Source organism: Pterocles gutturalis, unplaced genomic scaffold (genome assembly GCF_000699245.1).
Source record: "Pterocles gutturalis isolate BGI_N339 unplaced genomic scaffold, ASM69924v1 scaffold46070, whole genome shotgun sequence".
NCBI lineage: Eukaryota > Metazoa > Chordata > Aves > Pterocliformes > Pteroclidae > Pterocles > Pterocles gutturalis.
Window position 1 is genome coordinate 3,499 of NW_010139938.1, and position 13,188 is coordinate 16,686.

Genomic DNA, 13,188 nt, shown 5'->3' on the forward strand with positions numbered 1-13,188 from the left:
TGGGGGGGGGGGGGGGGAAGGAACTGCTGTTTCCTCATTAAGTCTCCACCTCGGTGGTATGTTTGGCTCTTTCAGGCAAACATTGTTTATGACACATCTCAGAACTGGTGTTGATTCAGAGTAGAACAGATAGAAGCTGGGAATAGTTCAGTTGCAAAACTAAGCAATAGTTCAGGTGTTAAACTACTGATGTGGAAAATTGCTCTGACAGTTATGATGTTGTTCTATCTTTTACTAAGATTTAAGCTATGATTTACTTCAAATGCGTCAACCGATGCCTTGTTTCCCAGCACATGCTAGCCTGTACTGTACTGCCTGTGTTTGTGGGTGCTGATGCTCCGTGCTGTGCACGTACCGAAAGAATATATTACAAACTAGACCAAAAAACTTCTGTAAAAGTTTACACAGACTATTTATCAAGCAGGAGTTATTCTCTGTTGTCTAAACTAGTAAAACCCATGCTGAAACAAACTCCAAATAATAAAATACAGGAGCAGGTTTATCAAGTTTACTTTCACTTTTATATACTCAGTTATGAGCATCTAGCTAATTCTTCATGAAGAAACACATACTCTTTAGCCCGTAATTAATATGAATGCAGAACCCAGAGGTACTTATTAAAAAGAAAATAATTAAACTTAAACAAATGTAGAGAAGGCCACTGTGGCAGTTAAGGCAGGAAGAAACCTATCACATGTGAACAGGGGTTAAAGAAGCTGCCCTTTATTCCTTGGTTTCTGTTGTCACTCTTTTTTTAATTTTTTTTTTTTAAATGTACAGCACCCTAAAATGCATTTGGAAGTGGCATTGGGGGTCATTTAAAGACATGAATCACTTTAGAAAAGTCACTTTGGAAAGACTTGTTAATGATAGTGCCAAAAATAGTGACAAAATAATGGTCCGCTCATGTAACAATGGTACAGCTGCAATTGAGAGATTTATGTGGCGAAACACTTGCAGTTCTGCTAGCAGTAGCACCTTCTTTCCTTTTCTCATTTAAATGATTTTCCTATAGTCTATCATAATTATTAATTGAAATAAAGGATCAACCTTAAATACATAAATTTTTCTGTGCACTGCTCATGTAGTTGAATTTGACATGCCAAAGAGTGGTGATGGGAGAGGTCACAAGTGAGCAGAAAAATAAAATTTGGCAGAAGGAGATCTCTCTCTCACATGAAAACTTGTTTATTCATGAATATTATAAAGCCCATTGTTTTTTTGAGCCCACTTACAGTGCCGAAAATGGCAGCATGAGGAGATATGTGTCCAAGAACAAGCATCAGATGTGAGGCCTTATGATGTCATAGAATCATTATGTCACTCAAGGCCCATTGATTTCTAGGACTGATTGCAAGCAATCATTAATCACTTTGTATTGAACAGCATGCCAGCTCCATCACATCTGGGGCAAGTACAAGTGGCACCTATTTAGCCAACATCCTGCTCTCAGCACTTTCACACTTCATCTTTCAAACCAAACCAAACTGCTAGAGATGCAGCAAGTTCTTGGGTTTTTTTGCTTTGGTTTTTTTTTGTTTGTTTGTTTTTGGTTTTTTTGGGTTTTTTTTTTAATTTTTTCTCCCCTCTCTGTATGTCTCTTATTTTTGGCTAGGAATTTAGATCACTGAATTAATAGAACTGCTGTAAGCATATTTAAAATTTCAGAATCTTACTGTCTACTCTGTATGTTTATTAGAGAGAAAAGTGAGATAATTTGAGGAGTGTTCCTTTTTTACACATCTGGATTGGAAAAAGTTGTTGCAAGTGAGGTGTATACTCAGATTCTGGTATTAGGATAGTCTCATTGAACCCAGGGGTTCATTTACTATATGTGGCTAATATTAAGCAAGAGCACTAGGATATGTATTATCGAAGTGAAAATGTTTTGGGAAATGGGAGCTAACTGACATGACATATTAACGATAGAAGCTGCCCCATGGTGTTAATACGATGCATTTATTCAACCCTTCCTTTCTAGTTTAGAAACAGACATTAAACCTGATACAGTGTTTCTGGTGAATCCCATGAAAAATTGCCTTTCACCTTTCTCCATGTGCCTGACAATCGTGAAAAGTTACTTAGACACGTCACATCAAATTGGAATATTTTAAACTACAAATGTTCCTCAATAGCTGGGGTCTCGGGCAGTCAAAGTGATTGGTAGCAAAATGTTGCATTCCTATGAGATTATGAAATCCTTTGGCCTTCTCTGATCATTCTTCTCTAAGGATTGTAGTCATTCTTTTGAAATCCCTGCTTAATCTCCACAGGTTCTGTTATTTATTTTGTCAGTAATTTCAGCCGTGATGGTTTGCTGTCAATCATCCATTGTCAAAAGATAAGTGAATTTCATGAAATATTCTGTTGGTGCTGTCCCGCAGCTGAGGAGGAATTTACCTGCAGACTTTGGTGTTATAAACGAGACATAACTGATTAATGAACTGTCATCTGTTGTACACACACCAGCTCGAGAAAGTGTTGCTGTAAGGCAGGAGAAAGGGTAGCTAAAGATGGCTTATAAACCTAACGTCTTCTTAGAGGATCCTAAACAATAGTCATTGATCTAAACATAAATTACAGATATCACATACTTCATTTTTTATGGTACATAATTAGATAATTCTCCAAAGAACTTTTTATCGCATGCATTTTCATTAATTAACATTAAATGTCATTAGCAGCCAGCTCTGCTTGATCAAAGGCTGATAAGTTGTAGCAAGATTCTGAGAAATAACATACCATTTACTACTTATATTATTGATTTTATGGTCTGAAGAAACCTAATTATATGTGATACAAACTGGACCAAGCTGAGCCTGTTGAGGGTACTTTGAACATGAAGAGTTCCTGGCAGTTCTGAGCATCTTGCTTGCATAAATCACTTCTGGGCCTGATTGTGCATCTGTTTTCAGAGGTGATGTTTTAATGGACTTTGAAATCTGCAAAAGTGCATTCTTTGTGGCTCCACATGAAAGAGGAAAGAGATTTGGGATTTTTTACCCCTGATTTTAATAATTCTGAAAACATTTTAGATCTATAGGCGGACACATTTGAACAGTGGAAGTAATACGGCATAGCTGATTTTAATTAGTAGGCCAGCCTAATACAGAATTTCCCACAGCTCCCTGTGACTTTTTTTTAAATGAGTTTTTAGTACTTTCTTCAAAGTTAATGGTAGATTCAGACTTTCAAAATTTTAATTTCATATGAAGGCAAAAACTGAAAAAAAAAAAAAAAGTCACAAGGTAAATATTTTATTAGAACAAATGCCAGTCTGAGAAACAGGAACAACTTCAGCTGTGTCTTATGTAAGTATAGTGCTTTCTCAGAAAAATGGAAAGGAATTTAGATCAATGACATAATTAAGAAATGTTACTCTTACCCTTAATTGCTTATACTTAAGAACATGAAAAGTCTATTTTTTAAAGTATGTGTCTGTGTATGTAATCAGCCTGTTCAGTTGCATGAAATTTCAGTTTACTCCCAATTCATGATAATAAGGTGTTACATTACTTGTGAATATTTTGTTTAAATTGTAAAGTGTGAACATCTTTTAGAGCTAAACTGATATTCATACTCCCAGCTGACCCTTTTCTACCTGTTTTCATTGAGATGTTAGAAGGTCTGAAAGGGGATATTTTGACCAAATCCTTCTGAGGAGGAATTTAAAGACATAAAATACTCTGTGAGAGTCAGTATTTAAAAAAAAAAAAAAGCCATTTGAAAAAAGGAGAGTTGTTTACTATAATTTTTAAAAATCAACTTCAAATTTTCTAATTTTCAAGATGTTAGAATAACATTTGGAGAGCTTCTGACTGTTCTGGTTCTCACCTACTCATTCCTACTCCCACCTGACATTTGACTTGCTCGTTAGCGAATCAAAGAATTGAAGCAGACTGAAAAGTGAATGGCTGGGCTAGTGGGTGGCTCCGAGTTCAAACAAATAAACAAGCAAAACACATCACCTACCCATACTTCATTTGTATCTGTTGTCCACTTTGGCATAGGATGAGGGGTTTTATGCCTCAGTAGATGAGACTGGACAGCGTAAGTTATGAAAAATAGCTAAAATCCAAGCTAACCATTACATTGTGCATTTACAGAAACTTTGCTTCTATGAATGACAGTGAGAAATGGGATGTTGGGAAGAAGGACTTTTTCCATTTACCAGGGGTAAGGCTGAGGCGAGGACAGCTCAGAGTGTGCATGCGGCCCTTGGTTGACAAGTGTGCTTGGTACACAAAACTGCTTTGTTCTGTTCTACTTGTTTCTTTAGCACTCTTATTGCTGTAATACCTGAGAGCTAAACTCTTGGTTCCTGCTCTTGTGCTTGGGTTGCAGGACTGGCTTTCTCTTCCTAGGTCATATCAGAGATTCTTTTCAAACGTGTAGTGAAGTAAGAATGCCTCAAGACAGAACAAGCTAAATAATTTCCAAGGTGCAGAGCATAAGGCCAGAAGTCTAGACACACGTCCTGTTTTGACTTGCAGGCCACTCTCCTAGAGGAGTTCAGAACAGGGCAGTGACCACAAGCCTGGAAGCAGGGGTGTTGTAGGGAACTTCAAGCTCTGTGTTCCATCTTTATGTGGAAGGAAGCCAGTTCATGCTATATCTTCTTGTCCATTTGGTAGAAAATCCAAAGGATAATGCAAGGTATATGATCAACACAGTCCTGAAGAATCAGTGAAAGGAGCAATTCAGGAGTTATTTGAATAGTCCAGGGTATAAAACAGTAATCAATGATTTATTCAAATATTTTTTGTGCTCTATTTATGTATTTATCCTTGTGGCTGTGTGTTGTTTAATTGGACAGTGATTACTCTCTCCCCAGGAGATGGCTCATACATATCTGTTAAACATCTTCAACTTTGTATACCACAGGTGTGACAGTGCAGATCATGTAAAGTGTTGCTTTAGGAAGAGGTAAGCTCCATATTTGAAGAAAGGAATGCCATGAAAGGAAGCAGTGCTGGGTGTGATGAAAGGCAGGAGGAAGAGGAGAAGGTAGTTAAGATACAGAAGAGTCAAGTGCAGGCTAGTAAGATTCTAATGAGCAGCAAGAAGAGAGTTTACAGTCACCAGTCTTGCTTCTGCTGTTCCTAAACTTAAAGTTTAAACATTTTTCATGCCCAGAGAAAATGTGTTTCTTCTGTGGTAAAGGATGGATCACCAAATTGTAAGATCTTGACCTTTACCCTGCAACACATGGCATACCTGGAGTCCCAGCAGATGCTAAAACTTGGAGCTAAGAGCCTAGAGACTGCCCAGGTTCCCTTGGAGATGACCTTAGTTAAGCTGCAATTTAAACAAATCGAGATACAATTGCCTGAAGTGAGTTTTGTGAAGGAGAAGTGGAAAGTGGCTGTTGATCTTGGGAACAAGTCCCCATACAATTTTAAAAAGGGTTATTCAGAGCGGGTTTTGGACAGCAGTGTGTAAGATAGCAAGATGTAGAAGATGATAAGGTCAGAAAAATGGTGGAGGAGGGAAATGGGACTCACAGCATGTACCTGAAGAACTGGGGCAGGTGGAAGGAAGTGAGCTGTCTGTGTTAATGCTGGGCTCTTGAAGGGAGACCAAGATTAGCTCATGCTTACAAGTAGAAGTTTTTCACAAGTTTGGTGCTAACCAATACAAGAGTCTCAAAGTTTATGCTTTCTGTACTGTGCTGATGATTGTGTCTTGATATGAGAGCAGAGGGGAACACCATTACTTTGTGTGCCTGTTCTGTGGGGAGGAGGAGTTCTGTTATGTTGGATTTTGTTTAGCAGGATACATGCAAGTGATATTTGCTCAGATAATCTCAACACAGAGTAAGCTGCATAGATCTTAACTTACTGTCCTGGTTTCAGCAGTAATGACAGTTACACTAAGTTGAAAAATGTATAAACAACCTTTAAGCTCCAATTTTTACGGCTCTGCAGAAGGGTTAATAAAGCACTCGTAGGGAAGTGTTCGCCTCTGCCATCTGAGCGCTGTGGATCTGAGAGCAAGTATGGAGAGGGCTCGGTAAGAGGACTTAGCAGATGGTACATGTATGATGTTGGTGGAGAAAGAATACAGAGAGAAAACTACTTGTCTTAACTTGTGGAAGGCAACTTAATTAGTACATCTGTAAAATGATGGAAGGTAAGCGCTAAAATTACCCCATAAGCGCTCTCTCTGTTTCATAACTTTTGTTAACCTTTCTTCTCAAAGTAGTTAAATAAGTTTTCAGTGCCAAATTTAGGAGGAGGGGGAAGAAGAAGCCAAAGTAGTTGTATGCACCAGTTATTCAGATCTGGTTTTGTCCATAGTGATTTTTCTAGCTACTGTTTTTCTGCCAGAAAGAAAATACTAGCTCTAACCTGAGTAGCTCCAGTACCATCTGTATCTGATGACTGGGCTGGCAGATCTGCATTCTATCCAGATACAAATTGGCACAGTTAACTTGGTGGAGTTCAGCCATTTACACCAGTGGAGACTTTGACCCTTACGTCTTCTTTGCCCGCATTCAACCCAAGATGCTTCCCCGCAGCCCCTCCGTTCTTTGTGTGTTTGCTCTGTCTGATGTATTTACGAATGTTCCTCTCAGCTTTATGACAGATATTTTGCACAGTGCCCTGTTACTGTAAGCCAGGTGCTTTTATCCTTAATGAACAATTTCCTGGAAAAAAAAAAAAAAGAAATAAACAATAGATAAAGTAGGTCATGGAGACAGCAGAGTCGAGAGCTTTGCATAGTGATGTAAAATTAAATAAGGCTGGGGTCATGTTCTCATTTATCTTTCCAGTTATTGCTCTAACAGTGTGTGATGGTTCCTGGAAAGGTGAGGATATTTTTGGAGACTGTTTGGATCTCCTGGGAATTTTGGGCACAGTCTCCTGTTCTCTCTGCACTGCACAGAGGAGAAAACAGGCAGAGCAGTGTAAGACTTGGGTGTTGTGAAGGAGCATTTGCAGGTGCTGCTGTTGCCCACCTCAACCCGTGGAGACCCATCTTAGTGAAGATGCGGTTAGACGCTGCGCTGCAGCTGAATGAAGACTGTTCCTGGTGCGAGTCTCTGGCTGTATAGCTTGAAGGTTTTAGAGTCGATGCTGGGTGGTCAGGAGATGCGTGTCCAAGTTTGGATTGCAGAGACATTTTTCTTCTTGAAGTGCCCCATGTTCCTGAGCCCCACAGCCAGCCCGTTAGGCACAGCACTCCTTTCTGGTTCGCAGCTGGGCTCACAGGGGGAATCAAGGCACGGAAAAGGACTTGGTGTGTGTCTGAGCCTTGCCTTGACACGGAGTCAGGCCTTTGCTAGGAAATAACCTCATGTTTGAATATGCATCTGAGCTTCCTTTAGAGGCATTTTGGGAAACAGTTTCATGCATTTTGAGTAGGTGCCTTCTTACTAGCACAACGTGTGACCAGCTGATGGGTGGCTATGAAGCAATAATTCTTCAGCGTGTCCCCTCGTAGCAGGGATCAACAGTAATTGCAAAGATTTTGTTCACATACCATGACCTCCATAGCATCAGCTTTCTGTCCTGGATAAGGGCACATTTGTTCAGCCTATTTTCCATGTTGGATGTGAAAACCTGAGAGCTTATAGCCATTTCTGGGCACCAAAGTAACCGGCCTGATTCTCAGATAGACAGATCTGTGCATGCTCTGAAAATCAGATAAATTACGTGGACTCCTTACTTCAGGCTTTTAGCTTTGACATGATTGAACCAAATACCATTCCTCCAGTATTGATAGTGTTCCAGATATGCCCTGTAAGAAGCACGGGAAAGCACAAAGGATTACTGCAGCGCCTGAGGAAGCCTCTCATATTTCAAGTAAAATTGACAGTTTTTAAGTGACCACTCTAATTCTTAAGCCATTAGAAATCTAAAAATTGATTTAAGATTTATCTTATATTTAGCAGACATTCATAGAAAAAGTTATATTCTGTATGGGCCAGTCAATGTTTTTAATAGCTATGAAGTTAAAAAATTTTAGATTAAGATTTCAAGAGGCTGAGAGGGAAATTGAATGTAGGAGAACATCTGAGTGCTGTTGTAACAGAGAATGCCAAGGAGGATAAAGCACTGGGATAACCCAGAGGAGAAGAGGAAGAGACATGTTATTGGACCAGTGGGGTTAGTAAAGGTGTAGATGCAGAGGAAGCAAACATTATTTCCTTACTGTCTTATGAAGAAACTGAAGATAAAAAGCTTTACCCTGCCTGCAGCATCTCTTGGAAATACATGTTTAGTTTCACTGTTCATTTTATTCCAGTGTTTGGTTTCATTTTATTTGGGTTGCTATCTTCAAAGTTCAAGGCATTCACCAACTTTAGAGCCAAATTGGAAAAACTGAATCTGGATTCTCAGTGCAGCTCCAAGGCTTGCAAATCAGCCTTCTCCCATAAATACTGCACTGTTTCTGGAAAAGGAGAGATGGGTCTTTAAATGAAATATGAGATGTGGCATTGGGATGTGATAGTACTGCTGTAGATCAACAGCCATCAATCTGTGTTACTTAATTTGTCCCTGGCTCAGCTGTTCACTGTACTTGGGACTTTTTTACTGTTTGTTTCATTTTATTTTCCTCTGAGATAAATGAACACAAAAAGAAGGTGCCAATTGTTCTTGACAAATAGAAGTAATTTAAAAAAATATAACCATAAAGGATATTCTGCATTTTCAAACAATGCTTTTTTTTCTGACTTTCACAGCACTTTCACAGAATCATATTCAATATATTTCACTGGGTATACATTGAACATCCTTGTATTTTGTTGCTTGTTATTGCAATTTTCAGATCAACTTCACATGGATTCTTTAAATGCTGTAAAACCATTTTATTGGAATAAATGGCTGGGGTTTTTTTAGCTAAATACTTAGAAAAATGTTATCCTTTATCTGGGCATGCCTGTAACACTTAGGTTGCTTTATTTATCCTGGGTGTTTTTGGGATACAAGCTCTTTGTTGCTCTAGCTGTCTAAGGAAGCATATGTTGTAATTGTTTGACAACTTGAACATGGATTAGGTGGGTGGCTCCATGTAAGCAGGCTAACTTGAGTTCTCAGGAGATCAGCTTTTTGATGTGTGTCAGCTTACTTTCTCTTCTGAAGTGATGTGAAGGAATATCTGAAATATGCATGGGATAGTGAATATAAATATGGTGTTAAATCAGGAGAGAATGTGACTCCCCACACAGTTTCATCAGCTTTAAAATTCCACTGTGCAAGAAGACTGGGATTGGTACGGGGGACACTGCAGCACCGGCTGGCTTCCTCTGCCATCCCCTCACGGCAGTGGTCAGATGGCAAGATCGGGGTAGGAGGGTTCAGGAGGCAAATGCACAAAGTGGCTCTTTCTGACTTTCCTTGTTTACCATGTTGTAATTGAGAGGGCTCAGATAGGACTGCTCCAGGAGAACTTCTTAGCTTGCAGGAGGTCATCTTCTGTTGAAATACTGCAGGGTACCAGGATCTTGTCTTTGAAGCCTGCCAGTGCCAACTTGGTTTTGGCAGAAAGTGCCAGTGGAATGTCAGCCATCTCCCTGTCCTCGCTGGCAGGGCTTAGAAGATCAGTTCGGGGTTTGGGCACTGCAAGGAACACTGATGTTTCAGTGGACTTGAGTTTGAATTGGTAACTTAAAGGACCAAATGTTCGGAGGGCTGGATTCCAATTTTGCACTGATAGTTGAATACAAGTACAAAATTATGGGCAGAAAATCACAGATAATTTTTTTCCAAGCTGACCTTTCTGAAAAGGAGCCAGCAATTCTCTGTATTTGGACACTGTTTCAGCAATGTTTTTAGGTGTTGTTAATGTAATATTTTCATTATATTTCTGCTGGACTATTGATTAACTATTCAATTATTTAAGGAAAAGAAATTTAGTATTGAAATGAATAATAGCTTTTTGGATTGGTACTTGTGCTTTGCACAAGCGTGCATGGATATTGAGTTTGTGTAAGTACTGACAGAATAAGAGCGTCTGCGTTTCTTTGTGTGTTGGTGTTGTGAATGGATAATGCCAATTGTGTTTATACATTGTTGTTTTAGTATCTAATCACTTTTCATTTTGTAATATGCTTATTCCTAAAGCACCTGGCAGGTTGGTCAGTCCTCCTCCCCTGTTTCTTGTGGAAGATACTGAGACTTTGAGAACTTGTATGTCCTAAATTTCACCTGAAGTTTCAAAGCCCGGTGTTGTATGGTGGTTAGGTGCCTCTGGAGGCTCAGAGGTAGCCTACAGAAAATACTGGATGCAGAACTTGGGTGGAATTTGAGCTACCTCAGCCTAGCCGGCTTCCCTAACCCAGTGTTATGCCTTAAGTCTTTGACAGCATGATTTAAATGTTGGTCCTCTGAATCCCAGACTCATACACCAGCCTTCGTCTCGATAAACATATTTCATCAGCCATAACTGAAGTAATTGCCTAGACTGCTGCTTAGTGGCATGTCTCCCTGGTGTTTTGACCCAGTTTTCCTCTGAGAGCACTGAAGGAACAATCCTGAGCTTCTGAAAATAACATTTGATAGATTGAGAAGAGCTTACTTCATTATTTATTCCTGCTTTGCTCTAGCCAAGCTCCCGGTGACTCCAGTGGAAGTCAGCTTAGCACTGGAGCATGTCTTCAGACTTCACATCTATGGAACTGTGGCGGTGTCCACTGTAGCAATTGCAACTCACACTGGTCTATTTTAGAGCTTAGAAATTTAAAGGAGCTGAAGAGATTTGGACACTTGGTTCCATTAAAATCAGCCCCCCACCCAGTTTTGGAAAACTTGAGCAACTGTGGTTCAAAGAATAAAAAGGAGATTCATGAGGGCACTCTAGCAGTTAGGACCCCAGTGCATTTTTCCCATCTTTAAAAGAAAGCCTGTAAAATTACATCTTGGGAAATTGAATTGGTTCCTTTATTTGTACTGAACAGCACCTCCTTCGCTGAGTGATGTAGCAGAGGTGGCTGCTGCTAAGACTAAGCAAACAGGACTCAGGATGCAGCTCTTGGTAATTTTCCTTGATGACTTCTCCATAAACTGTGAAAATCTCTAGATCTTGCCTTTGTGCTTTTATTTCCCAAGTCATGTTAATTACAGAAAATATTGTGTAATTGTTTAATGTGTTTCATTCCCAACATTCAGTGTAAATTCAGCCATGAACTTTGGTTGAGCAGCAGAGGAGCATGGTTAGCTTTCATAGAGAGCTTAGAATAGGTTTATCCTGAAAAGTTAAGGTTCCTGCTTATGTTTATTGGCATTACCCTTATTGCTGGAAGCACAAAGTTGGGACAAGCTTGTCTCCATTGTATGAACTCAAGCATAAGGTAAGAAAGATCCCACTTTCATGCATCTTGTGGGTCTGTTCTTGGCTTGTGCCACTGCTGGGGCTGGCCTCTTCAGGGAGCTGAACTGTACAAACTGGTCCTGTGCTGTGAGCCTTCACAGGACACTGTGAAGGAAACCTTCTGAACGTCAAAAGCAGTTGTGCTGTCCTGATCAGCTCTTTCTCCCCTTGTCTGTGTCACCTCCGAGTGACAGGGGAGTTGTGTCAGGAGGTGGTATCAGGGATATTTGTGAATAGCAGTGACTTCTGTATGTACTCCAGGTATTTCCAGCTACTGAACTGCCTTCTTGAAATCCCAGGCAGAGATGCACACAAACCTTAAAGAGAGCGGGTGCTTAAGGAGAACCTGGAAAAGCTGGATGTAAGCCTAACAGTGGGGGTTTTGTAGGACAAATTAGAGACCAGTTGTTTTGCACTGCATGTAAGGGGTAATAATTTGCCCTCAGTACAATGACTCCTAGAGGCTTAAATGGATCCCATTAACTGAAATACCATCTTTTGTTAACAGAGGCAGCTTCCTGTCTACTGTCTTCCCACATTAACTGTGTGAGATGTCAGTAGAGGGAACCCAGCAACTCAGCACACAGTCTGGTATTTTTTGCTAGTTCTTCTGTCACTTGAATTTCTCTGTGCTCAGATGATAAGAATCACATTGTCAGTGCTTTTGTATTCAGTACCTGATCCTTTCTGGAAGTGTTTGTTTAAAACAGCTTTAAATTTTCATTAGAAACAAAACAAACCCACAACCTGTCATTGGCAATACTTCTGTTGATCATGGCAACAATTTTGAGAGGTGACTAGTGAGTTGGAGTGGCTTAGTTCTTGACCACCCAGATTAAAACAACCTGTTTCTTAACATGCATTCTGAGCTCTGCATATTATTCAGCCCTTTCATAGTATCTCGACTTATTAATCATAAATGGAGGCATCCAAAAAATCCTGATCAGTTTTGAAACTCATGGCCTCATTTAGCTTTCATAACAGCTTGTTTCTAACAAAATCTGATGTAGAGCCAAATGAAGTGTGTGGTTAAATGATCCCTTGCCTAAACTATCATGAAAATTTCAGATGGGATGAGAAGGAGGAGTGCCACAGAGGGCAGCTTGTTGGAAGCTTGCTACTACTTAGAGACTGAAATAGTGTAATCAGCAAACACTCAGTCACTTTAATGCTTCTTCAGTGATCACCAACTTTTTGTTTTCTGGCTTAACTCTTCTCTTGCATTTTCCTTAATTGCCCACATAAAAATACTAGAACACATTTTAATTTTCATGCACCTAGGTTTTCCTGTTTGGTAGAAGCTATGATTAACAACAGAATTAGGGAACCTCTTGATAAATATGTTTATAAAGAATCAACATGGCTTTGTAAAGGCTTCATAAATTGTTAAAGTTCTTTGAAGTAAACATGTGGATCAAGAAGATCCAGTTAGATTTCCAGAAGGTTTTTGCAAGGTCTTTCATCAAACTTCCTGAAAGAAACTGAACTTTCTTGTTCAGATATTACAGAAGAAAAAAGTCTATATATAAACAAAATGTTGTTTATATGATAGGAAATGATAGAAAACAGAGTCTGAGAATCAATGACTGATTCCTAACAGAGGAGCAAGGAGGCATCAACAGAAATTGAGGAGGCAGACAGAAAAACAAGGGAAGTATTTCATATAGTACATGTCTAAGATGTGAGACCACCACAGGACGTTGCTGACACTAAAATTTAAATTTAAAGGATTGAGATTTACATTTTAACAGATCAAAAATTATTAGACAGATTAGTGGAATAGAATCCATTAAATGCTATTAACACAAAGACACCACTTGTGGCTAAGGAAGTTGCAAACTGCTGGAGGCTGGAGGGGTTTGAAAGGGATGT